Source organism: Diprion similis, chromosome 13 (assembly GCF_021155765.1).
Source record: "Diprion similis isolate iyDipSimi1 chromosome 13, iyDipSimi1.1, whole genome shotgun sequence".
Lineage (NCBI taxonomy): Eukaryota > Metazoa > Arthropoda > Insecta > Hymenoptera > Diprionidae > Diprion > Diprion similis.
This window is the reverse complement of record NC_060117.1, coordinates 15,285,755-15,312,018: the sequence shown is the minus strand read 5'-3', so window position 1 is coordinate 15,312,018 and position 26,264 is coordinate 15,285,755.

The window sequence follows — 26,264 nt, the reverse complement described above, 5'->3', positions numbered from 1 at the left end:
GATATCCACGAAACAAACGAACGGAATTCGACTTCGTGTTCTGAGCAATATCAAAACAAAGACGACCGTTTCCGGCGTAATTTGACGCGCTGAATGCGATAAAACAAAATTTAGGTCGCTAGCATGTATAGAAAAAAAGTTACCAACCGATATCTGAAAAACAAACAAACGGACTTCGACTTCGTGTTTCGAGCAATATCAAAACAAAGACGACCGTTTCCGGCGTAATTTGACGCGCTAAATGCGATAAAACAAGTTTCAGGTCGCTAGCAGGTATAGAAAAAAAGTTACCAACCGATATCTGAAAAACATACAAACGGACTTCGACTTCGTGTTTCGAGCAATATCAAAACAAAGACGGCCGTTTCCGGCGTAATTTGACGCGCTGAATGCGGTGAAACAGGTTTTAGGTCGCTAGCATGTATAGAAAAACAGTTACTCACCGATATCCACGAAACGAACGAACGGAATTCGACTTCGTGTTTTGAGCAATATCAGAACAAAGACGACTGTTTCCGGCGTAATTTGACGGGCTGAATGCGATAAAACAAGTTTTAGGTCGCTAGCATGTATAGAAAAAAAGTTACTCATCGATATCCACGAAACAAACGAACGAAATTCGACTTCGTGTTCTGAGCAATATCAAAACAAAGACGACCGTTTCCGGCGTAATTTGACGCGCTGGATGCGATAAAACAAGTTTTAGGTCGCTAGCATGTATAGAAAGAAAGTGACCAACCGATATCTGAAAAACAAACGAACGGACTTCGACTTCGTGTTTCGAGCAATATCAAAACAAAGACGGCCGTTTCCGGCGTAATTTGACGCGCTGAATGCGATAAAACAAGTTTTAGGTCGCTAGCATGTATAGAAAAAAAGTTACTCATCGATATCCACGAAACAAACGAACGGAAATTGACTCCGTGTTTTGAGCAATATCAAAACAAAGACGACCGTTTCCGGCGTGATTTGACGCGCTGAATGCGATAAAACAAGTTTTAGGTCGCTAGCATGTATAGAAAAAAAGTAACCAACCGATATCTGAAAAACAAACAAACGGACTTCGACTTCGTGTTTCGAGCAATATCAAAACAAAGACGGCCGTTTCCGGCGTAATTTGACGCGCTGAATGCGATAAAACAAGTTTTAGGTCGCTAGCATGTATAGAAAAAAAGTTACTCACCGATATCCACGAAACAAACGAACGGAATTCGACTTCGTGTTCTGAGCAATATCAAAACAAAGACGACCGTTTCCGGCGTAATTTGACGCGCTGAATGCGATAAAACAAGTTTTAGGTCGCTAGCATGTATAGAAAAAAAGTTACCAACCGATATCTGAAAAACAAACAAACGGACTTCGACTTCGTGTTTCGAGCAATATCAAAACAAAGACGACCGTTTCCGGCGTAATTTGACGCGCTGAATGCGGTGAAACAGGTTTTAGGTCGCTAGCATGTACAGAAAGAAAGTTACCAACCGATATCTGAAAAACAAACGAACGAACTTCGACTTCGTGTTTCGAGCAATATCAAAACAAAGACGGCCGTTTTCGGCGTAATTTGACGCGCTGAATGCGATAAAACAAGTTTTAGGTCGCTAGCATGTATAGAAAAAAAGTTACCAACCGATATCTGAAAAACATACAAACGGACTTCGACTTCGTGTTTCGAGCAATATCAAAACAAAGACGGCCGTTTCCGGCGTAATTTGACGCGCTGAATGCGATAAAACAAGTTTTAGGTCGCTAGCATGTATAGAAAAAAAGTTACTCACCGATATCCACGAAACAAACGAACGGAATTCGACTTCGTGTTCTGAGCAATATCAAAACAAAGACGGCCGTTTCCGGCGTAATTTGACGCGCTGAATGCGATAAAACAAGTTTTAGGTCGCTAGCATGTATAGAAAAAAAGTTACCAACCGATATCTGAAAAACATACAAACGGACTTCGACTTCGTGTTTCGAGCAATATCAAAACAAAGACGGCCGTTTCCGGCGTAATTTGACGCGCTGAATGCGATAAAACAAGTTTTAGGTCGCTAGCATGTATAGAAAAAAAGTTACTCACCGATATCCACGAAACAAACGAACGGAATTCGACTTCGTGTTCTGAGCAATATCAAAACAAAGACGACCGTTTCCGGCGTAATTTGACGCGCTGAATGCGATAAAACAAGTTTTAGGTCGCTAGCATGTATAGAAAAAAAGTTACCAACCGATATCTGAAAAACAAACAAACGGACTTCGACTTCGTGTTTCGAGCAATATCAAAACAAAGACGACCGTTTCCGGCGTAATTTGACGCGCTGGATGCGATAAAACAAGTTTTAGGTCGCTAGCATGTATAGAAAGAAAGTTACCAACCGATATCTGAAAAACAAACGAACGGACTTCGACTTCGTGTTTCGAGCAATATCAAAACAAAGACGGCCGTTTCCGGCGTAATTTGACGCGCTGAATGCGATAAAACAAGTTTTAGGTCGCTAGCATGTATAGAAAGAAAGTCACCAACCGATATCTGAAAAACAAACGAACGGACTTCGACTTCGTGTTTCGAGCAATATCAAAACAAAGACGGCCGTTTCCGGCGTAATTTGACGCGCTGAATGCGATAAAACAAGTTTCAGGTCGCTAGCATGTATAGAAAGAAAGTTACCAACCGATATCTGAAAAACAAACGAACGGACTTCGACTTCGTGTTTCGAGCAATATCAAAACAAAGACGGCCGTTTCCGGCGTAATTTGACGCGCTGAATGCGATAAAACAAGTTTCAGGTCGCTAGCATGTATAGAAAAAAAGTTACCAACCGATATCTGAAAAACATACAAACGGACTTCGACTTCGTGTTTCGAGCAATATCAAAACAAAGACGGCCGTTTCCGGCGTAATTTGACGCGCTGAATGCGGTGAAACAGGTTTTAGGTCGCTAGCATGTATAAAAAAAAAGTTACTCACCGATATCCACGAAACAAACGAACGGATCTCGACTTCGTGTTTTGAGCAATATCAGAACAAAGACGACCGTTTCCGGCGTAATTTGACGGGCTGAATGCGATAAAACAAGTTTTAGGTCGCTAGCATGTATAGAAAAAAAGTTACTCACCGATATCCACGAAACAAACGAACGGAAATTGACTCCGTGTTTTGAGCAATATCAAAACAAAGACGACCGTTTCCGGCGTGATTTGACGCGCTGAATGCGATAAAACAAGTTTCAGGTCGCTAGCATGTATAGAAAAAAAGTAACCAACCGACATCTGAAAAACAAACAAACGGACTTCGACTTCGTGTTCTGAGCAATATCAAAACAAAGACGACCGTTTCCGGCGTAATTTGACGCGCTGAATGCGATGAAACAAGTTTTAGGTCGCTAGCATGTATAGAAAAAAAGTAACCAACCGACATCTGAAAAACAAACAAACGGACTTCGACTTCGTGTTTCGAGCGATATCAAAACAAAGACGGCCGTTTCCGGCGTAATTTGACGCGCTGAATGCGATTAAACAAGTTTTAGGTCGCTAGCATGTATAGAAAAAAAGTTACTCACCGATATCCACGAAACAAACAAACGGAATTCGACTTCGTGTTTTGAGCAATATCAGAACAAAGACGACCGTTTCCGGCGTAATTTGACGCGCTGAATGCGATGAAACAAGTTTCAGGTCGCTAGCATGTATAGAAAAAAAGTTGCCAACCGATATCTGAAAACAAACAAACGGACTTCGACTTCGTGTTTCGAGCAATATCAAAACAGAGACGGCCGTTTCCGGCGTAATTTGACGCGCTGAATGCGATAAAACAAGTTTTAGGTCGCTAGCATGTATAGAAAAAAAGTTACTAACCGATATCCACGAAACAAACGAACGGAATTCGACTTCGTGTTTTAAGCAATATCAGAACAAAGACGACCGTTTCCGGCGTAATTTGACGGGCTGAATGCGATATAACAAGTTTTAGGTCGCTAGCATGTATAGAAAAAAGTTACTCACCGATATCCACGAAACAAACAAACGGAATTCGACTCTGTGTTTTGAGCAATATCGAAACAAAGACGGGCGTTTCCGGCGTAATTTGACGCGCTGAATGCGATGAAACAAGTTTTAGGTCGCTAGCATGTATAGAAAAAAAGTAACCAACCGACATCTGAAAAACAAACAAACGGACTTCGACTTCGTGTTTCGAGCGATATCAAAACAAAGACGGCCGTTTCCGGCGTAATTTGACGCGCTGAATGCGATTAAACAAGTTTTAGGTCGCTAGCATGTATAGAAAAAAAGTTACTCACCGATATCCACGAAACAAACAAACGGAATTCGACTTCGTGTTTTGAGCAATATCAGAACAAAGACGACCGTTTCCGGCGTAATTTGACGCGCTGAATGCGATGAAACAAGTTTCAGGTCGCTAGCATGTATAGAAAAAAAGTTGCCAACCGATATCTGAAAACAAACAAACGGACTTCGACTTCGTGTTTCGAGCAATATCAAAACAGAGACGGCCGTTTCCGGCGTAATTTGACGCGCTGAATGCGATAAAACAAGTTTTAGGTCGCTAGCATGTATAGAAAAAAAGTTACTAACCGATATCCACGAAACAAACGAACGGAATTCGACTTCGTGTTTTAAGCAATATCAGAACAAAGACGACCGTTTCCGGCGTAATTTGACGGGCTGAATGCGATATAACAAGTTTTAGGTCGCTAGCATGTATAGAAAAAAGTTACTCACCGATATCCACGAAACAAACAAACGGAATTCGACTCTGTGTTTTGAGCAATATCGAAACAAAGACGGGCGTTTCCGGCGTAATTTGACGCGCTGAATGCGATGAAACAAGTTTTAGGTCGCTAGCATGTATAGAAAAAAAGTTACCAACCGATATCTGAAGAACAAACAAACGGACTTCGACTTCGTGTTTTGAGCAATATCAAAACAAAGACGACCGTTTCCGGCGTAATTTGACGCGCTGGATGCGATAAAACAAGTTTTAGGTCGCTAGCATGTATAGAAAAAAGTTACTCACCGATATCCACGAAACAAACAAACGGAATTCGACTCCGTGTTTTGAGCAATATCAGAACAAAGACGACCGTTTCCGGCGTAATTTGACGCGCTGAATGCGATAAAACAAGTTTTAGGTCGCTAGCATGTATAGAAAAAAAGTTACTCACCGATATCCACGAAACAAACGAACGGAATTCGACTTCGTGTTTTAAGCAATATCAGAACAAAGACGACCGTTTCCGGCGTAATTTGACGGGCTGAATGCGATAAAACAAGTTTTAGGTCGCTAGCATGTATAGAAAAAAAGTTACTTACCGATATCCACGAAACAAACGAACGGAAATTGACTCCGTGTTCTGAGCAATATCGAAACAAAGACGGGCGTTTCCGGCGTAATTTGACGCGCTGAATGCGATGAAACAAGTTTTAGGTCGCTAGCATGTATAGAGAAAAGTTACTCACCGATATCCACGAAACAAACAAACGGAATTCGACTCCGTGTTTTGAGCAATATCGAAACAAAGACGGGCGTTTCCGGCGTAATTTGACGCGCTGAATGCGATGAAACAAGTTTTAGGTGGCTAGCATGTATAGAAAAAAAGTTGCCAACCGATATCTGAAGAACAAACAAACGGACTTCGACTTCGTGTTTTGAGCAATATCAAAACAAAGACGACCGTTTCCGGCGTAATTTGACGCGCTGAATGCGATAAAACAAGTTTTAGGTCGCTAGCATGTATAGAAAAAAGTTACTCACCGATATCCACGAAACAAACAAACGGAATTCGACTCCGTGTTTTGAGCAATATCAGAACAAAGACGACCGTTTCCGGCGTAATTTGACGCGCTGAATGCGATAAAACAAGTTTTAGGTCGCTAGCATGTATAGAAAAAAAGTTACTCACCGATATCCACGAAACAAACGAACGGAATTCGACTTCGTGTTTTAAGCAATATCAGAACAAAGACGACCGCTTCCGGCGTAATTTGACGGGCTGAATGCGATAAAACAAGTTTTAGGTCGCTAGCATGTATAGAAAAAAAGTTACTTACCGATATCCACGAAACAAACGAACGGAAATTGACTCCGTGTTCCGAGCAATATCGAAACAAAGACGGGCGTTTCCGGGGTAATTTGACGCGCTGAATGCGATGAAACAAGTTTTAGGTCGCTAGCATGTAAAGAAAAAAAGTTACCAACCGATATCTGAAAAACAACCGAACGGACTTCGACTTCGTGTTTCGAGCAATATCAAAACAAAGACGACCGTTTCCGGCGTAATTTGACGCGCTGAATGCGATAAAATAAGTTTTAGGTCGCTAGCATGTATAGAAAAAAAGTTACTCACCGATATCCACGAAACAAACGAACGGAATTCGACTCCGTGTTTTGAGCAATATCAGAACAATGACGACCGTTTCCGGCGTAATTTGACGCGCTGAATGCGATAAAACAAGTTTTAGGTCGCTAGCATGTATAGAAAAAAAGTTACTAACCGATATCCACGAAACAAACGAACGGAATTCGACTTCGTGTTTTAAGCAATATCAGAACAAAGACGACCGTTTCCGGCGTAATTTGACGGGCTGAATGCGATATAACAAGTTTTAGGTCGCTAGCATGTATAGAAAAAAGTTACTCACCGATATCCACGAAACAAACAAACGGAATTCGACTCTGTGTTTTGAGCAATATCGAAACAAAGACGGGCGTTTCCGGCGTAATTTGACGCGCTGAATGCGATGAAACAAGTTTTAGGTCGCTAGCATGTATAGAAATAAAGTTACCAACCGATATCTGAAGAACAAACAAACGGACTTCGACTTCGTGTTTTGAGCAATATCAAAACAAAGACGACCGTTTCCGGCGTAATTTGACGCGCTGGATGCGATAAAACAAGTTTTAGGTCGCTAGCATGTATAGAAAAAAGTTACTCACCGATATCCACGAAACAAACAAACGGAATTCGACTCCGTGTTTTGAGCAATATCAGAACAAAGACGACCGTTTCCGGCGTAATTTGACGCGCTGAATGCGATAAAACAAGTTTTAGGTCGCTAGCATGTATAGAAAAAAAGTTACTCACCGATATCCACGAAACAAACGAACGGAATTCGACTTCGTGTTTTAAGCAATATCAGAACAAAGACGACCGTTTCCGGCGTAATTTGACGGGCTGAATGCGATAAAACAAGTTTTAGGTCGCTAGCATGTATAGAAAAAAAGTTACTTACCGATATCCACGAAACAAACGAACGGAAATTGACTCCGTGTTCTGAGCAATATCGAAACAAAGACGGGCGTTTCCGGCGTAATTTGACGCGCTGAATGCGATGAAACAAGTTTTAGGTCGCTAGCATGTATAGAGAAAAGTTACTCACCGATATCCACGAAACAAACAAACGGAATTCGACTCCGTGTTTTGAGCAATATCGAAACAAAGACGGGCGTTTCCGGCGTAATTTGACGCGCTGAATGCGATGAAACAAGTTTTAGGTGGCTAGCATGTATAGAAAAAAAGTTGCCAACCGATATCTGAAGAACAAACAAACGGACTTCGACTTCGTGTTTTGAGCAATATCAAAACAAAGACGACCGTTTCCGGCGTAATTTGACGCGCTGAATGCGATAAAACAAGTTTTAGGTCGCTAGCATGTATAGAAAAAAGTTACTCACCGATATCCACGAAACAAACAAACGGAATTCGACTCCGTGTTTTGAGCAATATCAGAACAAAGACGACCGTTTCCGGCGTAATTTGACGCGCTGAATGCGATAAAACAAGTTTTAGGTCGCTAGCATGTATAGAAAAAAAGTTACTCACCGATATCCACGAAACAAACGAACGGAATTCGACTTCGTGTTTTAAGCAATATCAGAACAAAGACGACCGCTTCCGGCGTAATTTGACGGGCTGAATGCGATAAAACAAGTTTTAGGTCGCTAGCATGTATAGAAAAAAAGTTACTTACCGATATCCACGAAACAAACGAACGGAAATTGACTCCGTGTTCCGAGCAATATCGAAACAAAGACGGGCGTTTCCGGGGTAATTTGACGCGCTGAATGCGATGAAACAAGTTTTAGGTCGCTAGCATGTAAAGAAAAAAAGTTACCAACCGATATCTGAAAAACAACCGAACGGACTTCGACTTCGTGTTTCGAGCAATATCAAAACAAAGACGACCGTTTCCGGCGTAATTTGACGCGCTGAATGCGATAAAATAAGTTTTAGGTCGCTAGCATGTATAGAAAAAAAGTTACTCACCGATATCCACGAAACAAACGAACGGAATTCGACTCCGTGTTTTGAGCAATATCAGAACAATGACGACCGTTTCCGGCGTAATTTGACGCGCTGAATGCGATAAAACAAGTTTTAGGTCGCTAGCATGTATAGAAAAAAAGTTACCGACCGATATCTGAAAAACAAACAAACGGACTTCGACTTCGTGTTTCGAGCAATATCAAAACAAAGACGGCCGTTTCCGGCGTAATTTGACGCGCTGAATGCGATTAAACAAGTTTTAGGTCGCTAGCATGTATAGAAAAAAAGTTACTCACCGATATCCACGAAACAAACAAACGGAATTCGACTTCGTGTTTCAAGCAATATCAGAACAAAGACGACCGTTTCCGGCGTAATTTGACGGGCTGAATGCGATAAAACAAGTTTTAGGTCGCTAGCATGTATAGAAAAAAAGTTACCAACCGATATCTGAAAAACAAACGAACGGACTTCGACTTCGTGTTTCGAGCAATATCAGAACAAAGACGACCGTTTCCGGCGTAATTTGACGCGCTGAATGCGATAAAACAAGTTTTAGGTCGCTAGCATGTATAGAAAAAAGTTACTCACCGATATCCACGAAACAAACAAACGGAATTCGACTCCGTGTTTTGAGCAATATCAGAACAAAGACGACCGTTTCCGGCGTAATTTGACGCGCTGAATGCGATAAAACAAGTTTTAATTCGCTAGCATGTATAGAAAAAAAGTTACCAACCGATATCTGAAAAACAAACAAACGGACTCCGACTTCGTCTATCGAGCAATATCAAAACAAAGACGGCCGTTTCCGGCGTAATTTGACGCGCTGAATGCGATAAAACAAGTTTTAGGTCGCTAGCATGTATAGAAAAAAAGTTACTGACCGATATCCACGAAACAAACGAACGGAATTCGACTTCGTGTTTTAAGCAATATCAGAACAAAGACGACCGTTTCCGGCGTAATTTGACGGGCTGAATGCGATGAAACAAGTTTTAGGTCGCTAGCATGTATAGAAAAAAAGTTGCCAACCGATATCTGAAAAACAAACAAACGGACTTCGACTTCGTGTTTCGAGCAATATCAAAACAGAGACGGCCGTTTCCGGCGTAATTTGACGCGCTAAATGCGATAAAACAAGTTTTAGGTCGCTAGCATGTATAGAAAAAAAGTTACTAACCGATATCCACGAAACAAACGAACGGAATTCGACTTCGTGTTTCAAGCAATATCAGAACAAAGACGACCGTTTACGGCGTAATTTGACGGGCTGAATGCGATAAAACAAGTTTTAGGTCGCTAGCATGTATAGAAGAAAAGCTACTTACCGATATCCACGAAACAAACGAACGGAAATTGACTCCGTGTTCTGAGCAATATCGAAACAAAGACGGGCGTTTCCGGCGTAATTTGACGCGCTGAATGCGATGAAACAAGTTTTAGGTCGCTAGCATGTATAGAAAAAAAGTTACTAACCGATATCCACGAAACAAACGAACGGAATTCGACTTCGTGTTTTAAGCAATATCAGAACAAAGACGACCGTTTCCGGCGTAATTTGACGGGCTGAATGCGATGAAACAAGTTTTAGGTCGCTAGCATGTATAGAAAAAAAGTTGCCAACCGATATCTGAAAAACAAACAAACGGACTTTGACTTCGTGTTTCGAGCAATATCAAAACAGAGACGGCCGTTTCCGGCGTAATTTGACGCGCTGAATGCGATAAAACAAGTTTTAGGTCGCTAGCATGTATAGAAAAAAAGTTACTAACCGATATCCACGAAACAAACGAACGGAATTCGACTTCGTGTCTCAAGCAATATCAGAACAAAGACGACCTTTTACGGCGTAATTTGACGGGCTGAATGCGATAAAACAAGTTTTAGGTCGCTAGCATGTATAGAAGAAAAGTTACTTACCGATATCCACGAAACAAACGAACGGAAATTGACTCCGTGTTCTGAGCAATATCGAAACAAAGACGGGCGTTTCCGGCGTAATTTGACGCGCTGAATGCGATGAAACAAGTTTTAGGTCGCTAGCATGTATAGAAAAAAAGTTACTAACCGATATCCACGAAACAAACGAACGGAATTCGACTTCGTGTTTCAAGCAATATCAGAACAAAGATGACCGTTTCCGGCGTAATTTGACGGGCTGAATGCGATAAAACAAGTTTTAGGTCGCTAGCATGTATAGAAAAAAAGTTACTTACCGATATCCACGAAACAAACGAACGGAAATTCGACTTCGTGTTTCAAGCAATATCAGAACAAAGACGACCGTTTACGGCGTAATTTGACGGGCTGAATGCGATAAAACAAGTTTTAGGTCGCTAGCATGTATAGAAGCAAAGTTACTTACCGATATCCACGAAACAAACGAACGGAAATTGACTCCGTGTTCTGAGCAATATCGAAACAAAGACGGGCGTTTCCGGCGTAATTTGACGCGCTGAATGCGATGAAACAAGTTTTAGGTCGCTAGCATGTATAGAAAAAAAGTTACTAACCGATATCCACGAAACAAACGAACGGAATTCGACTTCGTGTTTCAAGCAATATCAGAACAAAGATGACCGTTTCCGGCGTAATTTGACGGGCTGAATGCGATAAAACAAGTTTTAGGTCGCTAGCATGTATAGAAAAAAAGTTACTTACCGATATCCACGAAACAAACGAACGGAAATTGACTTCGTGTTTTAAGCAATATCAGAACAAAGACGACCGTTTCCGGCGTAATTTGACGGGCTGAATGCGATGAAACAAGTTTTAGGTCGCTAGCATGTATAGAAAAAAAGTTACCAACCGATATCTGAAAAACAAACGAACGGACTTCGACTTCGTGTTTCGAGCGATATCAAAACAAAGACGGCCGTTTCCGGCGTAATTTGACGCGCTGAATGCGATAAAACAAGTTTTAGGTCGCTAGCATGTATAGAAAAAAGTTACTCACCGATATCCACGAAACAAACAAACGGAATTCGACTCCGTGTTTTGAGCAATATCAGAACAAAGACGACCGTTTTCGGCGTAATTTGACGCGCTGAATGCGATAAAACAAGTTTTAATTCGCTAGCATGTATAGAAAAAAAGTTACCAACCGATATCTGAAAAACAAACAAACGGACTCCGACTTCGTCTATCGAGCAATATCAAAACAAAGACGGCCGTTTCCGGCGTAATTTGACGCGCTGAATGCGATAAAACAAGTTTTAGGTCGCTAGCATGTATAGAAAAAAAGTTACCAACCGATATCTGAAAAACAAACAAACGGACTTCGACTTCGTGTTTCGAGCAATATCAAAACAAAGACGACCGTTTCCGGCGTAATTTGACGCGCTGAATGCGATAAAACAAGTTTTAATTCGCTAGCATGTATAGAAAAAAAGTTACCAACCGATATCTGAAAACCAAACAAACGGACTCCGACTTCGTCTATCGAGCAATATCAAAACAAAGACGGCCGTTTCCGGCGTAATTTGACTCGCTGAATGCGATAAAACAAGTTTTAGGTCGCTAGCATGTATAGAAAAAAAGTTACTCACCGATATCCACGAAACAAACGAACGGAATTCGACTTCGTGTTTTAAGCAATATCAAAACAAAGACGACCGTTTCCGGCGGAATTTGGCATGCTGAATGCGATAAAACAAGTTTTAGGTCGCTAGCATGTATAGAAAAAAAGTTACCAACCGATATCTGAAAAACAAACGAACGGACTTCGACTTCGTGTTTCGAGCGATATCAAAACAAAGACGGCCGTTTCCGGCGTAATTTGACGCGCTGAATGCGATAAAACAAGTTTTAGGTCGCTAGCATGTATGGAAAAAAAGTTACTCACCGATATCCACGAAACAAACAAACGGAATTCGACTTCGTGTTTTAAGCAATATCAAAACAAAGACGACCGTTTCCGGCGGAATTTGGCATGCTGAATGCGATAAAACAAGTTTTAGGTCGCTAGCATGTATAGAAAAAAAGTTACCAACCGATATCTGAAAAACAAACGAACGGACTTCGACTTCGTGTTTCGAGCGATATCAAAACAAAGACGGCCGTTTCCGGCGTAATTTGACGCGCTGAATGCGATAAAACAAGTTTTAGGTCGCTAGCATGTATAGAAAAAAGTTACTCACCGATATCCACGAAACAAACAAACGGAATTCGACTCCGTGTTTTGAGCAATATCAGAACAAAGACGACCGTTTCCGGCGTAATTTGACGCGCTGAATGCGATAAAACAAGTTTTAATTCGCTAGCATGTATAGAAAAAAAGTTACCAACCGATATCTGAAAAACAAACAAACGGACTCCGACTTCGTCTATCGAGCAATATCAAAACAAAGACGGCCGTTTCCGGCGTAATTTGACGCGCTGAATGCGATAAAACAAGTTTTAGGTCGCTAGCATGTATAGAAAAAAAGTTACCAACCGATATCTGAAAAACAAACTAACGGACTTCGACTTCGTGTTTCGAGCAATATCAAAACAAAGACGACCGTTTCCGGCGTAATTTGACGCGCTGAATGCGATAAAACAAGTTTCAGGTCGCTAGCATGTATAGAAAAAGAGTTACTCACCGATATCCACGAAACAAACGAACGGAATTCGACTTCGTGTTTTGAGCAATATCAAAACAAAGACGACCGTTTCCGGCGTAATTTGACGCGCTGAATGCGATAAAACAAGTTTTTATTCGCTAGCATGTATAGAAAAAAAGTTACCAACCGATATCTGAAAAACAAACAAACGGACTCCGACTTTGTCTATCGAGCAATATCAAAACGAAGACGGCCGTTTCCGGCGTAATTTGACGCGCTGAATGCGATAAAACAAGTTTTAGGTCGCTAGCATGTATAGAAAAAAAGTTACTCACCGATATCCACGAAACAAACAAACGGAATTCGACTTCGTGTTTTAAGCAATATCAAAACAAAGACGACCGTTTCCGGCGGAATTTGGCATGCTGAATGCGATAAAACAAGTTTCAGGTCGCTAGCATGTATAGAAAAAGAGTTACTCACCGATATCCACGAAACAAACGAACGGAATTCGACTTCGTGTTTTAAGCAATATCAAAACAAAGACGACCGTTTCCGGCGTAATTTGACGCGCTGAATGCGATAAAACAAGTTTTTATTCGCTAGCATGTATAGAAAAAAAGTTACCAACCGATATCTGAAAAACAAACAAACGGACTCCGACTTTGTCTATCGAGCAATATCAAAACGAAGACGGCCGTTTCCGGCGTAATTTGACGCGCTGAATGCGATAAAACAAGTTTTAGGTCGCTAGCATGTATAGAAAAAAAGTTACTCACCGATATCCACGAAACAAACAAACGGAATTCGACTTCGTGTTTAAAGCAATATCAAAACAAAGACGACCGTTTCCGGCGGAATTTGGCATGCTGAATGCGATAAAACAAGTTTGAGGTCGCTAGCATGTATAGAAAAAAAGTTACCAACCGATATCTGAAAAACAAACGAACGGACTTCGACTTCGTGTTTCGAGCAATATCAAAACAAAGACGGCCGTTTCCGGCGTAATTTGACGCGCTGAATGCGATAAAACAAGTTTTAGGTCGCTAGCATGTATAGAAAAAAGTTACTCACCGATATCCACGAAACAAACAAACGGAATTCGACTCCGTGTTTCGAGCAATATCAAAACAAAGACGGCCGTTTCCGGCGTAATTTGACGCGCTGAATGCGATATAACAAGTTTTAGGTCGCTAGCATGTATGGAAAAAAAGTTACTCACCGATATCCACGAAACAAACAAACGGAATTCGACTTCGTGTTTTAAGCAATATCAAAACAAAGACGACCGTTTCCGGCGGAATTTGGCATGCTGAATGCGATAAAACAAGTTTTAGGTCGCTAGCATGTATAGAAAAAAAGTTACTAACCGATACCTGAAAAACAAACGAACGGACTTCGACTTCGTGTTTCGAGCAATATCAAAACAAAGACGGCCGTTTCCGGCGTAATTTGACGCGCTGAATGCGATAAAACAAGTTTTAGGTCGCTAGCATGTATAGAAAAAAAGTTACCAACCGATATCTGAAAAACAAACAAACGGACTTCGACTTCGTGTTTCGAGCAATATCAAAACAAAGACGGCCGTTTCCGGCGTCATTTGACGCGCTGGATGCGATAAAACAAGTTTCAGGTCGCTAGCATGTATAGAAAAAGAGTTACTCACCGATATCCACGAAACAAACGAACGGAATTCGACTTCGTGTTTTAAGCAATATCAAAACAAAGACGACCGTTTCCGGCGTAATTTGACGCGCTGAATGCGATAAAACAAGTTTTAGGTCGCTAGCATGTATAGAAAAAAGTTACTCACCGATATCCACGAAACAAACAAACGGAATTCGACTCCGTGTTTTGAGCAATATCAGAACAAAGACGACCGTTTCCGGCGTAATTTGACGCGCTGAATGCGATAAAACAAGTTTTAATTCGCTAGCATGTATAGAAAAAAAGTTACCAACCGATATCTGAAAAACAAACAAACGGACTCCGACTTCGTCTATCGAGCAATATCAAAACGAAGACGGCCGTTTCCGGCGTAATTTGACGCGCTGAATGCGATAAAACAAGTTTTAGGTCGCTAGCATGTATAGAAAAAAAGTTACTCACCGATATCCACGAAACAAACAAACGGAATTCGACTTCGTGTTTTAAGCAATATCAAAACAAAGACGACCGTTTCCGGCGGAATTTGGCATGCTGAATGCGATAAAACAAGTTTTAGGTCGCTAGCATGTATAGAAAAAAAGTTACCAACCGATATCTGAAAAACAAACGAACGGACTTCGACTTCGTGTTTCGAGCAATATCAAAACAAAGACGGCCGTTTCCGGCGTAATTTGACGCGCTGAATGCGATAAAACAAGTTTTAGGTCGCTAGCATGTATAGAAAAAAGTTACTCACCGATATCCACGAAACAAACAAACGGAATTCGACTCCGTGTTTTGAGCAATATCAGAACAAAGACGACCGTTTCCGGCGTAATTTGACGCGCTGAATGCGATAAAACAAGTTTTAATTCGCTAGCATGTATAGAAAAAAAGTTACCAACCGATATCTGAAAAACAAACAAACGGACTCCGACTTCGTCTATCGAGCAATATCAAAACGAAGACGGCCGTTTCCGGCGTAATTTGACGCGCTGAATGCGATAAAACAAGTTTTAGGTCGCTAGCATGTATAGAAAAAAGTTACTCACCGATATCCACGAAACAAACAAACGGAATTCGACTCCGTGTTTCGAGCAATATCAAAACAAAGACGGCCGTTTCCGGCGTAATTTGACGCGCTGAATGCGATAAAACAAGTTTTAGGTCGCTAGCATGTATGGAAAAAAAGTTACTCACCGATATCCACGAAACAAACAAACGGAATTCGACTTCGTGTTTTAAGCAATATCAAAACAAAGACGACCGTTTCCGGCGGAATTTGGCATGCTGAATGCGATAAAACAAGTTTTAGGTCGCTAGCATGTATAGAAAAAAAGTTACCAACCGATATCTGAAAAACAAACGAACGGACTTCGACTTCGTGTTTCGAGCAATATCAAAACAAAGACGGCCGTTTCCGGCGTAATTTGACGCGCTGAATGCGATAAAACAAGTTTTAGGTCGCTAGCATGTATAGAAAAAAGTTACTCACCGATATCCACGAAACAAACAAACGGAATTCGACTCCGTGTTTTGAGCAATATCAGAACAAAGACGACCGTTTCCGGCGTAATTTGACGCGCTGAATGCGATAAAACAAGTTTTAATTCGCTAGCATGTATAGAAAAAAAGTTACCAACCGATATCTGAAAAACAAACAAACGGACTCCGACTTCGTCTATCGAGCAATATCAAAACGAAGACGGCCGTTTCCGGCGTAATTTGACGCGCTGAATGCGATAAAACAAGTTTTAGGTCGCTAGCATGTATAGAAAAAAAGTTACTCACCGATATCCACGAAACAAACAAACGGAATTCGACTTCGTGTTTTAAGCAATATCAAAACAAAGACGACCGTTTCCGGCGTAATTTGACGCGCTGAATGCGATAAAACAAGTTTTTATTCGCTAGCATGTATAGAAAAAAAGTTACCAACCGATATCTGAAAAACAAACAAACGGACTCCGACTTTGTCTATCGAGCAATATCAAAACGAAGACGGCCGTTTCCGGCGTAATTTGACGCGCTGAATGCGATAAAACAAGTTTTAGGTCGCTAGCATGTATAGAAAAAAAGTTACTCCTTGATATCCACGAAACAAACAAACGGAATTCGACTTCGTGTTTTAAGCAATATCAAAACAAAGACGACCGTTTCCGGCGGAATTTGGCATGCTGAATGCGATAAAACAAGTTTCAGGTCGCTAGCATGTATAGAAAAAGAGTTACTCACCGATATCCACGAAACAAACGAACGGAATTCGACTTCGTGTTTTAAGCAATATCAAAACAAAGACGACCGTTTCCGGCGTAATTTGACGCGCTGAATGCGATAAAACAAGTTTTTATTCGCTAGCATGTATAGAAAAAAAGTTACCAACCGATATCTGAAAAACAAACAAACGGACTCCGACTTTGTCTATCGAGCAATATCAAAACGAAGACGGCCGTTTCCGGCGTAATTTGACGCGCTGAATGCGATAAAACAAGTTTTAGGTCGCTAGCATGTATAGAAAAAAAGTTACTCACCGATATCCACGAAACAAACAAACGGAATTCGACTTCGTGTTTTAAGCAATATCAAAACAAAGACGACCGTTTCCGGCGGAATTTGGCATGCTGAATGCGATTAAAACAAGTTTTAGGTCGCTAGCATGTATAGAAAAAAAGTTACCAACCGATATCTGAAAAACAAACGAACGGACTTCGACTTCGTGTTTCGAGCAATATCAAAACAAAGACGGCCGTTTCCGGCGTAATTTGACGCGCTGAATGCGATAAAACAAGTTTTAGGTCGCTAGCATGTATAGAAAAAAGTTACTCACCGATATCCACGAAACAAACGAACGGAATTCGACTTCGTGTTTTAAGCAATATCAAAACAAAGACGACCGTTTCCGGCGTAATTTGACGCGCTGAATGCGATAAAACAAGTTTTTATTCGCTAGCATGTATAGAAAAAAAGTTACCAACCGATATCTGAAAAACAAACAAACGGACTCCGACTTTGTCTATCGAGCAATATCAAAACGAAGACGGCCGTTTCCGGCGTAATTTGACGCGCTGAATGCGATAAAACAAGTTTTAGGTCGCTAGCATGTATAGAAAAAAAGTTACTCACCGATATCCACGAAACAAACAAACGGAATTCGACTTCGTGTTTAAAGCAATATCAAAACAAAGACGACCGTTTCCGGCGGAATTTGGCATGCTGAATGCGATAAAACAAGTTTGAGGTCGCTAGCATGTATAGAAAAAAAGTTACCAACCGATATCTGAAAAACAAACGAACGGACTTCGACTTCGTGTTTCGAGCAATATCAAAACAAAGACGGCCGTTTCCGGCGTAATTTGACGCGCTGAATGCGATAAAACAAGTTTTAGGTCGCTAGCATGTATAGAAAAAAGTTACTCACCGATATCCACGAAACAAACAAACGGAATTCGACTCCGTGTTTCGAGCAATATCAAAACAAAGACGGCCGTTTCCGGCGTAATTTGACGCGCTGAATGCGATATAACAAGTTTTAGGTCGCTAGCATGTATGGAAAAAAAGTTACTCACCGATATCCACGAAACAAACAAACGGAATTCGACTTCGTGTTTTAAGCAATATCAAAACAAAGACGACCGTTTCCGGCGGAATTTGGCATGCTGAATGCGATAAAACAAGTTTTAGGTCGCTAGCATGTATAGAAAAAAAGTTACTAACCGATACCTGAAAAACAAACGAACGGACTTCGACTTCGTGTTTCGAGCAATATCAAAACAAAGACGGCCGTTTCCGGCGTAATTTGACGCGCTGAATGCGATAAAACAAGTTTTAGGTCGCTAGCATGTATAGAAAAAAAGTTACCAACCGATATCTGAAAAACAAACAAACGGACTTCGACTTCGTGTTTCGAGCAATATCAAAACAAAGACGGCCGTTTCCGGCGTCATTTGACGCGCTGGATGCGATAAAACAAGTTTCAGGTCGCTAGCATGTATAGAAAAAGAGTTACTCACCGATATCCACGAAACAAACGAACGGAATTCGACTTCGTGTTTTAAGCAATATCAAAACAAAGACGGCCGTTTCCGGCGTAATTTGACGCGCTGAATGCGATAAAACAAGTTTTAGGTCGCTAGCATGTATAGAAAAAAGTTACTCACCGATATCCACGAAACAAACAAACGGAATTCGACTCCGTGTTTTGAGCAATATCAGAACAAAGACGACCGTTTCCGGCGTAATTTGACGCGCTGAATGCGATAAAACAAGTTTTAATTCGCTAGCATGTATAGAAAAAAAGTTACCAACCGATATCTGAAAAACAAACAAACGGACTCCGACTTCGTCTATCGAGCAATATCAAAACGAAGACGGCCGTTTCCGGCGTAATTTGACGCGCTGAATGCGATAAAACAAGTTTTAGGTCGCTAGCATGTATAGAAAAAAAGTTACTCACCGATATCCACGAAACAAACAAACGGAATTCGACTTCGTGTTTTAAGCAATATCAAAACAAAGACGACCGTTTCCGGCGGAATTTGGCATGCTGAATGCGATAAAACAAGTTTTAGGTCGCTAGCATGTATAGAAAAAAAGTTACCAACCGATATCTGAAAAACAAACGAACGGACTTCGACTTCGTGTTTCGAGCAATATCAAAACAAAGACGGCCGTTTCCGGCGTAATTTGACGCGCTGAATGCGATAAAACAAGTTTTAGGTCGCTAGCATGTATAGAAAAAAGTTACTCACCGATATCCACGAAACAAACAAACGGAATTCGACTCCGTGTTTTGAGCAATATCAGAACAAAGACGACCGTTTCCGGCGTAATTTGACGCGCTGAATGCGATAAAACAAGTTTTAATTCGCTAGCATGTATAGAAAAAAAGTTACCAACCGATATCTGAAAAACAAACAAACGGACTCCGACTTCGTCTATCGAGCAATATCAAAACGAAGACGGCCGTTTCCGGCGTAATTTGACGCGCTGAATGCGATAAAACAAGTTTTAGGTCGCTAGCATGTATAGAAAAAAGTTACTCACCGATATCCACGAAACAAACAAACGGAATTCGACTCCGTGTTTCGAGCAATATCAAAACAAAGACGGCCGTTTCCGGCGTAATTTGACGCGCTGAATGCGATAAAACAAGTTTTAGGTCGCTAGCATGTATGGAAAAAAAGTTACTCACCGATATCCACGAAACAAACAAACGGAATTCGACTTCGTGTTTTAAGCAATATCAAAACAAAGACGACCGTTTCCGGCGGAATTTGGCATGCTGAATGCGATAAAACAAGTTTTAGGTCGCTAGCATGTATAGAAAAAAAGTTACCAACCGATATCTGAAAAACAAACGAACGGACTTCGACTTCGTGTTTCGAGCAATATCAAAACAAAGACGGCCGTTTCCGGCGTAATTTGACGCGCTGAATGCGATAAAACAAGTTTTAGGTCGCTAGCATGTATAGAAAAAAGTTACTCACCGATATCCACGAAACAAACAAACGGAATTCGACTCCGTGTTTTGAGCAATATCAGAACAAAGACGACCGTTTCCGGCGTAATTTGACGCGCTGAATGCGATAAAACAAGTTTTAATTCGCTAGCATGTATAGAAAAAAAGTTACCAACCGATATCTGAAAAACAAACAAACGGACTCCGACTTCGTCTATCGAGCAATATCAAAACGAAGACGGCCGTTTCCGGCGTAATTTGACGCGCTGAATGCGATAAAACAAGTTTTAGGTCGCTAGCATGTATAGAAAAAAAGTTACTCACCGATATCCACGAAACAAACAAACGGAATTCGACTCCGTGTTTTGAGCAATATCAGAACAAAGACGACCGTTTCCGGCGTAATTTGACGCGCTGAATGCGATAAAACAAGTTTTTATTCGCCAGCATGTATAGAAAAAAAGTTACCAACCGATATCTGAAAAACAAACAAACGGACTCCGACTTTGTCTATCGAGCAATATCAAAACGAAGACGGCCGTTTCCGGCGTAATTTGACGCGCTGAATGCGATAAAACAAGTTTTAGGTCGCTAGCATGTATAGAAAAAAAGTTACTCCTTGATATCCACGAAACAAACAAACGGAATTCGACTTCGTGTTTTAAGCAATATCAAAACAAAGACGACCGTTTCCGGCGGAATTTGGCATGCTGAATGCGATAAAACAAGTTTCAGGTCGCTAGCATGTATAGAAAAAGAGTTACTCACCGATATCCACGAAACAAACGAACGGAATTCGACTTCGTGTTTTAAGCAATATCAAAACAAAGACGACCGTTTCCGGCGTAATTTGACGCGCTGAATGCGATAAAACAAGTTTTTATTCGCTAGCATGTATAGAAAAAAAGTTACCAACCGATATCTGAAAAACAAACAAACGGACTCCGACTTTGTCTATCGAGCAATATCAAAACGAAGACGGCCGTTTCCGGCGTAATTTGACGCGCTGAATGCGATAAAACAAGTTTTAGGTCGCTAGCATGTATAGAAAAAAAGTTACTCACCGATATCCACGAAACAAACAAACGGAATTCGACTTCGTGTTTTAAGCAATATCAAAACAAAGACGACCGTTTCCGGCGGAATTTGGCATGCTGAATGCGATAAAACAAGTTTTAGGTCGCTAGCATGTATAGAAAAAAAGTTACCAACCGATATCTGAAAAACAAACGAACGGACTTCGACTTCGTGTTTCGAGCAATATCAAAACAAAGACGGCCGTTTCCGGCGTAATTTGACGCGCTGAATGCGATAAAACAAGTTTTAGGTCGCTAGCATGTATAGAAAAAAGTTACTCACCGATATCCACGAAACAAACAAACGGAATTCGACTCCGTGTTTTGAGCAATATCAGAACAAAGACGACCGTTTCCGGCGTAATTTGACGCGCTGAATGCGATAAAACAAGTTTTAATTCGCTAGCATGTATAGAAAAAAAGTTACCAACCGATATCTGAAAAACAAACAAACGGACTCCGACTTCGTCTATCGAGCAATATCAAAACGAAGACGGCCGTTTCCGGCGTAATTTGACGCGCTGAATGCGATAAAACAAGTTTTAGGTCGCTAGCATGTATAGAAAAAAGTTACTCACCGATATCCACGAAACAAACAAACGGAATTCGACTCCGTGTTTCGAGCAATATCAAAACAAAGACGGCCGTTTCCGGCGTAATTTGACGCGCTGAATGCGATAAAACAAGTTTTAGGTCGCTAGCATGTATGGAAAAAAAGTTACTCACCGATATCCACGAAACAAACAAACGGAATTCGACTTCGTGTTTTAAGCAATATCAAAACAAAGACGACCGTTTCCGGCGGAATTTGGCATGCTGAATGCGATAAAACAAGTTTTAGGTCGCTAGCATGTATAGAAAAAAAGTTACCAACCGATATCTGAAAAACAAACGAACGGACTTCGACTTCGTGTTTCGAGCAATATCAAAACAAAGACGGCCGTTTCCGGCGTAATTTGACGCGCTGAATGCGATAAAACAAGTTTTAGGTCGCTAGCATGTATAGAAAAAAGTTACTCACCGATATCCACGAAACAAACAAACGGAATTCGACTCCGTGTTTTGAGCAATATCAGAACAAAGACGACCGTTTCCGGCGTAATTTGACGCGCTGAATGCGATAAAACAAGTTTTAATTCGCTAGCATGTATAGAAAAAAAGTTACCAACCGATATCTGAAAAACAAACAAACGGACTCCGACTTCGTCTATCGAGCAATATCAAAACGAAGACGGCCGTTTCCGGCGTAATTTGACGCGCTGAATGCGATAAAACAAGTTTTAGGTCGCTAGCATGTATAGAAAAAAAGTTACTCACCGATATCCACGAAACAAACAAACGGAATTCGACTCCGTGTTTTGAGCAATATCAGAACAAAGACGACCGTTTCCGGCGTAATTTGACGCGCTGAATGCGATAAAACAAGTTTTTATTCGCCAGCATGTATAGAAAAAAAGTTACCAACCGATATCTGAAAAACAAACAAACGGACTCCGACTTTGTCTATCGAGCAATATCAAAACGAAGACGGCCGTTTCCGGCGTAATTTGACGCGCTGAATGCGATAAAACAAGTTTTAGGTCGCTAGCATGTATAGAAAAAAAGTTACTCCTTGATATCCACGAAACAAACAAACGGAATTCGACTTCGTGTTTTAAGCAATATCAAAACAAAGACGACCGTTTCCGGCGGAATTTGGCATGCTGAATGCGATAAAACAAGTTTCAGGTCGCTAGCATGTATAGAAAAAGAGTTACTCACCGATATCCACGAAACAAACGAACGGAATTCGACTTCGTGTTTTAAGCAATATCAAAACAAAGACGACCGTTTCCGGCGTAATTTGACGCGCTGAATGCGATAAAACAAGTTTTTATTCGCTAGCATGTATAGAAAAAAAGTTACCAACCGATATCTGAAAAACAAACAAACGGACTCCGACTTTGTCTATCGAGCAATATCAAAACGAAGACGGCCGTTTCCGGCGTAATTTGACGCGCTGAATGCGATAAAACAAGTTTTAGGTCGCTAGCATGTATAGAAAAAAAGTTACTCACCGATATCCACGAAACAAACAAACGGAATTCGACTTCGTGTTTTAAGCAATATCAAAACAAAGACGACCGTTTCCGGCGGAATTTGGCATGCTGAATGCGATAAAACAAGTTTTAGGTCGCTAGCATGTATAGAAAAAAAGTTACCAACCGATATCTGAAAAACAAACGAACGGACTTCGACTTCGTGTTTCGAGCAATATCAAAACAAAGACGGCCGTTTCCGGCGTAATTTGACGCGCTGAATGCGATAAAACAAGTTTTAGGTCGCTAGCATGTATAGAAAAAAGTTACTCACCGATATCCACGAAACAAACAAACGGAATTCGACTTCGTGTTTTAAGCAATATCAAAACAAAGACGACCGTTTCCGGCGTAATTTGACGCGCTGAATGCGATAAAACAAGTTTTTATTCGCTAGCATGTATAGAAAAAAAGTTACCAACCGATATCTGAAAAACAAACAAACGGACTCCGACTTTGTCTATCGAGCAATATCAAAACGAAGACGGCCGTTTCCGGCGTAATTTGACGCGCTGAATGCGATAAAACAAGTTTTAGGTCGCTAGCATGTATAGAAAAAAGTTACTCACCGATATCCACGAAACAAACAAACGGAATTCGACTCCGTGTTTTGAGCAATATCAGAACAAAGACGACCGTTTCCGGCGTAATTTGACGCGCTAAATGCGATAAAACAAGTTTTAATTCGCTAGCATGTATAGAAAAAAAGTTACCAACCGATATCTGAAAAACAAACAAACGGACTCCGACTTCGTCTATCGAGCAATATCAAAACGAAGACGGCCGTTTCCGGCGTAATTTGACGCGCTGAATGCGATAAAACAAGTTTTAGGTCGCTAGCATGTATAGAAAAAAAGTTACTCACCGATACCCACGAAACAAACGAACGGAATTCGACTTCGTGTTTCAAGCAATATCAGAACAAAGACGACCGTTTCCGGCGTAATTTGACGGGCTGAATGCGATAAAACAAGTTTAAGGTCGCTAGCATGTATAGAAAAAAAGTTACCAACCGATATCTGAAAAACAAAAGAACGGACTTCGACTTCGTGTTTCGAGCAATATCAAAACAAAGACGGCCGTTTCCGGCGTAATTTGACGCGCTGAATGCGATAAAACAAGTTTTAGGTCGCTAGCATGTATAGAAAAAAAGTTACCAACCGATATCTGAAAAACAAACAAACGGACTTCGACTTCGTGTTTCGAGCAATATCAAAACAAAGACGGCCGTTTCCGGCGTAATTTGACGCGCTGGATGCGATAAAACAAGTTTTAGGTCGCTAGCATGTATAGAAAAAAAGTTACTCACCGATATCCACGAAACAAACGAACGGAATTCGACTTCGTGTTTTAAGCAATATCAAAACGAAGACGACCGTTTCCGGCGTAATTTGACGAGCTGAATGCGATAAAACAAGTTTTAGGTCGCTAGCATGTATAGAAAAAAGTTACCAACCGATATCTGAAGAACAAACAAACGGACTTCGACTTCGTGTTTCGAGCAATATCAAAACAGAGACGGCCGTTTCCGGCGTAATTTGACGCGCTGGATGCGATAAAACAAGTTTCAGGTCGCTAGCATGTATAGAAAAAGAGTTACTTACCGATTTCCACGAAACAAACGAACGGAATTCGACTTCGTGTTTTAAGCAATATCAAAACAAAGACGACCGTTTCCGGCGTAATTTGACGCGCTGAATGCGATAAAACAAGTTTTAGGTCGCTAGCATGTATAGAAAAAAAGTTACTAACCGATATCCACGAAACAAACGAACGGAATTCGACTTCGTGTTTTGAGCAATATCAGAGCAAAGACGACCGTTTCCGGCGTAATTTGACGGGCTGAATGCGATAAAACAAGTTTTAGGTCGCTAGCATGTATAGAAAAAAAGTTACCAACCGATATCTGAAAAACAAACGAACGGACTTCGACTTCGTGTTTCGAGCAATATCAAAACAAAGACGGCCGTTTCCGGCGTAATTTGACGCGCTGAATGCGATAAGACAAGTTTTAGGTCGCTAGCATGTATAGAAAAAAAGTTACCAACCGATATCTGGAAAACAAACAAACGGACTTCGACTTCGTGTTTCGAGCAATATCAAAACAAAGACGGCCGTTTCCGGCGTAATTTGACGCGCTGAATGCGATAAAACAAGTTTTAGGTCGCTAGCATGTATAGAAAAAAGTTACTCACCGATATCCACGAAACAAACAAACGGAATTCGACTCCGTGTTTTGAGCAATATCAGAACAAAGACGACCGTTTCCGGCGTAATTTGACGCGCTGAATGCGATAAAACAAGTTTTAATTCGCTAGCATGTATAGAAAAAAAGTTACCAACCGATATCTGAAAAACAAACAAACGGACTCCGACTTCGTCTATCGAGCAATATCAAAACGAAGACGGCCGTTTCCGGCGTAATTTGACGCGCTGAATGCGATAAAGCAAGTTTTAGGTCGCTAGCATGTATAGAAAAAAAGTTACTCACCGATATCCACGAAACAAACGAACGGAATTCGACTTCGTGTTTCAAGCAATATCAGAACAAAGACGACCGTTTCCGGCGTTATTTGACGGGCTGAATGCGATAAAACAAGTTCTAGGTCGCTAGCATGTATAGAAAAAAAGTTACCAACCGATATCTGAAAAACAAACGAACGGACTTCGACTTCGTGTTTCGAGCAATATCAAAACAAAGACGGCCGTTTCCGGCGTAATTTGACGCGCTGAATGCGATAAAACAAGTTTTAGGTCGCTAGCATGTATAGAAAAAAAGTTACCAACCGATATCTGAAAAACAAACAAACGGACTTCGACTTCGTGTTTCGAGCAATATCAAAACAAAGACGGCCGTTTCCGGCGTAATTTGACGCGCTGGATGCGATAAAACAAGTTTTAGGTCGCTAGCATGTATAGAAAGAAAGTTACTCACCGATATCCACGAAACAAACGAACGGAATTCGACTTCGTGTCTTAAGCAATATCAAAACGAAGACGACCGTTTCCGGCGTAATTTGACGCGCTGGATGCGATCAAACAAGTTTTAGGTCGCTAGCATGTATAGAAAAAAAGTTCCTTACCGATATCCACGAAACAAACGAACGGAATTCGACTTCGTGTTTTAAGCAATATCGAAACGAAGACGACCGTTTCCGGCGTAATTTGACGAGCTTAATGCG